Below are 4,753 nucleotides of genomic sequence, written 5' to 3'. Positions count from 1 at the left end.
TGTAACTCTGTGTTGTCTGTTCACACTGCTATGCTTTATCTTGGCCAGGTCGCAGTTGCAAATGAGAACTTGTTCTCAACTAGCTTACCTGGTTAAATAAAGGTAAAATAAAATAAAATAGCTGGACAGAAATGCATCACTTTTAAGAGGACCTGGGGCCATGAAGGCTTACTGATGGCTACTAACACTTTCAGTCTCTCCACCGCTCTCTGCCTCTGTCCCGCCCATCTTTCATACCCATACCCATTGTTTTAATGGGCAACACAGTCTCCGCCTACTCTAAAATTGAGATGATAAAAGTATGTTGAAGCATGCAAAAGGGATTTATTTTCCAGCAGCCAGACGGTAGCTTGGTATGTCGGAGAAGGGGTTAGGAGGGTTTCAGAATGTTACAAGTCTTAAGGAAGATAAGGAGAATGAAGGCATAAGGCTGGGAGTAGTTTAAATAAATATTGGTTTCCATGTGTACCTAGAGAGCCTTCTGGAATACGGCAGCTCTCTCTCTCCTCTTTCCTTCCCTCTCTACCTCTCTCTCTCTCTCTCTCTCTCTCTCTCTCTCTCTCTCTCTCTCTCTCTCTCTCTCTCTCTCTCTCTCTCTCTCTCTCTCTCACACACACACTTCCCCTCTCTCTTACTCACCCCTCTTTCCTTCCCTCTCTACCTCTTTCTCTCCTCTCTCTCAGGGCTGCTTGCTAGAGGTAGAGAATAGACATCGACAAAGCCATAGTTATACAGTACATAGCATAGAATTATAAGTGATATGTTCAAGGAGCAGGCCAGCTGGAAGGAAGCCATTCCAACTCATATTATCCTGTGACAGACAACATGCATGAGCAATGATAAGACATGAGCAATGAACAGACATTGAGCAATGAACAGACATTGAGCAATGATCAACATAGTGTCATGAGAGGATAAGAGAATGAAGATGAATTTGCTTTTCCGACTTGGGTTAGAATGTGACCATCTGTGTCCCATTCTCCAATCAGGTTTCATAAAACCTGGAAGTTGAACAAAGAAGTGTATTACATTTGTGTGCGTATATGTGTTTCATTGAGTAATGAGACATCTGTATGGCATCTGTATGGCCTCTAAAGAATGTGGGCCTTTTATGCTCACATTTCCTTGTGGATCCAAGTTCTTCAAGTGTTCAAGTGTGTGTACGGGCTAGTGCTTATGTGTGTGCACATGTGCGTGTCAAAAATATCTTGAAGTTTACATAACACACTGCTTTTACAGGTTCAGCTCATGACAATGAGTTTTATAAATGTGGAGTAGTTATCTTTGGCTGGTGTCCATTAAGCATCGTGCCATGCAGTCCCACAATACCCCCACTGGGAGAACAATTCAAGAGAATTATGGAAACTACGCTGAATCAGATATAGTAATGATCACATTTTGCAAAGAAGAAAGAAATGTTTTGAGGGATAATGGAATGCTGTGCGTTATGGTGCTGTAGTCTAAGAACAGACAGTGCTGAAAAGTTTCTCAGCAATCTCACATACTTTGATTTACCTTTTTCCTCTCACTTTTATGTTTAATCTCTGCATTGGGTCTGTTAAATCCTCCAGTGATGGGATAGGGTAGGAGAGCATGGGAAAACCACAGAAACGTATGAGGCTTTTGTCTCTGCTCCCCTGTCAAATTAGTAAAACTCCAGTCACTCCCCTCTGTGCCTGTAGCATTGCCAAATACGCTGACCTCTCAGTTTGACCTTACTGTAGTCTGAACAGGAATCGTAATCTGCAGCATTCTTTGGCTGGAACGTCATCCCTGGAGTCTGAATCCCCATAGAGAGCGTAGAGACAAACACAGTTTAACAGAGCTCTTTCCTAAATCTAACTCTGCATGACGTCTTTATCTATTGTTTACCAGTATTTACATATTGGCCTATTTCTCTGCTCTTCGGCCCAGAGGCGTACAAAGTGAATCAGTTCACCACTCAGGGAGGTGTGTGTGTGGGTAAGGGTGCATGCTTCTCTGTGTGTGTCAAAAAATGACAGGGACGATATTCAGAAATGCTGCAGTAGTGTCTGCAGAAACAGGTTTCACAACTCATCGCCTACTCATCTCCTGCTTTGAGGAGAATAACACAGAGCCATCGACGGGGCCACCCGCTGCTCATGAGGACTGTGGTATCTCCGTGGCCGAAGTGAGTAAAGGACCATATCATCTCCACCTTACCCAACACCCTTGACCCACTACAATTTGCATTCAGCCCCTACAGATCCACGGATGACACCATAGCCACTGCATTGCACACAAACATATCCCACCTGGACAAGAGGAATATATACTGTATGTGAGAATGCTGTTCATCGACTACAACTCGGCTTTTAACACCATAGTGCCCCCCAAGCTCATCACTAAGCTCAGGGCCCTGGAACTGGAACTGAACTGTGCAACTGGGTCCTAGACTTCCTGATGGGTCGCCCCCCCAGGTGGTGAGGAAACAACACTCCCGCCACACTGATCGTCAACACTGGGCCCCCCCGGGGGGTGTGTGCCCAGATGGCAGCGTGTATGTTGTTGTGTGGGCTAACGGTTTGCTGATGTCAATGTTGTGAACAGAGTGTCCCATGGTGGCAGTAGGGTTATGGTATGGACAGGCATAAGCTACGGACAACAAACACAATTGCATTGTATCTACCACTATCCTGAGACCCATGGTTGTGCCATTCATCTGCCACCATCACCTCATTTTACAGCATGATAATGCACGGCCCCATGTCGCAAAAATTTGTACACAATTCCTGAAAGCTGAAAATGTCCCAGTTGTTTCATGGCCTGCATACTCACCTGAAATGTCACCACCCATTGAGCATGTTTGGGATGCTCTGGATCGCCGTGTATGACAGCGTGTTCCAGTTCCCGCCAATATCCAGCAACTTCGCACAGCCATTGAAGAGGAGTGGGACAACATTCCACAGGCCACAATCAACAGCCTGATCAACTCTTTGCGATTGAGATGTGTTGCGCTGCATGAGGCAAATGGTGGACACACCAGCACTGACTGGTTTTCTGATCCACGCCCTTACTTTTTCTTTTAAGTTATCTGTGACCAACAGATGCATGCATGTCTGTATTCCCAGTCATGTGAAATCCATAGATTAGGTTCTATTGAATTTGTTTCAATAGACTGATTTCCTTAAATGAACTATAACTCAGTAAAATCTTTGAACTTGTTGCATTTATATTTTTCTTCAGTGTAGAAAAAAATACATAATTAAATCATTATGGGGCAGTGTGCAGACCAAGCCAAGCCGTGACAGTTTGAACCCGACATATGGCGCAATATTTGGCCGTGTCATCACACAGTTCCGTCGTAAAGGCAATAGACGAGGGTATAGCTTACTATTTTACACTATTCTCCCTATTATAATTCTGCCCACTAATCTTCTAACATTACCATGGGCAATTTTCTGAATGAATCAAACCACTGTTTTCTTTCTTTTGTGCTTGAAGGTTCTCCAAACCTGTTTTTTATGATTAATAAATACTTACCAAATGTTGAGAAGTGTGTAGGAAAGGTGTGGCCAGACGGAAGCTACTCCTCAGTAAAATGCACATGACAGCCCGCGTGGAGTTTGCCAAAGGCACCTAAAGACTCTCAGATCATGAATGCCAAGCATCACGTCTGGAGGAAACCTGGCACCATCCCTACAGTGAAGCATGGTGGTGCGAGCATCATCCTGTGGGGATGTTTTTCAGCAGTAGGGACTGGGAGACTAGTCAAGATTGAGGCAAAGATGAACGGAGCAAAGTCCTCGATGAAAACCTGCTCCAGAGCATTCAGGACCTTTAATGAAGCTGCCAGAGGACTTGTGAGGCGTTTTCAGCTGTGCTAGCATAATTGTAAAAGGGTTTTCTAATGATCAATTAGCCCTTTAAAATTATAAACTTGGATTAGCTAACACAACATGCCATTGGAACACAGGAGTGATGGTTGCTGATAATGGGTTTCTGTACGCCTATGTAGATATTCCATTAAAAAAAATCTGTTTCCAGCTACAATAGTCATTTACAACATTAACAATGTCTACACTGTATTTATGATCAATATTATGTTATTTTAATGGACAGAAAATGTGCTTTCCTTTCAAAAATAAGGACATTTCTAAGTGACCCCAACCTTTTGAACAATAGAGCATGTATATGTGATATTTCTGTATTTAAATTTGCTAACTTTTTAAAAACATGTTTTCACTTGGTCATTATGGGGTATTGTGCGTACTTGGGCGAGGAAAAAATATATTGAATCCATTTTGAATTCAGTCTGTAACACAACAAAATGTGTAATAAGTCAAGAAATACTTCCTGAAGGCACTGTATGTACAGCAGTAGGTATATTTGAATGAGATATGTCAAGAATCCAGTATATAAATACATATGTGGTGTGTATAAACAGTGTAACTAAAATGCAATGTACAGTGGTAGAAATATTAGAATGAACTATGTCGAGAATACAGTATGTAAAAACACAGTACAAAAGCCCAAAGCAAAATGGATATAATTGCAGGAAATTAGCTTCTAGACCTGAGACAGGAATATAAATTATAAATATGTATGTGAATGGTGTGTATGGACAGTATTTGAATAGATAATGGTGTGTATAGCAGTAGTTATATAGTTATACTGTATAGTTAGTTATATAATGTTCCTCTGTTCCTTAAATATTTGTGGGTTTCAATATTGTTAGCACAAACACACTGTCCTCGACTCCTCCCCCTATTCATTCCTGCCTGTTTGTGGC

This window comes from Oncorhynchus clarkii, chromosome 6 (genome assembly GCF_045791955.1).
Source record: "Oncorhynchus clarkii lewisi isolate Uvic-CL-2024 chromosome 6, UVic_Ocla_1.0, whole genome shotgun sequence".
NCBI lineage: Eukaryota > Metazoa > Chordata > Actinopteri > Salmoniformes > Salmonidae > Oncorhynchus > Oncorhynchus clarkii.
This window is presented reverse-complemented; position numbering follows the sequence as displayed.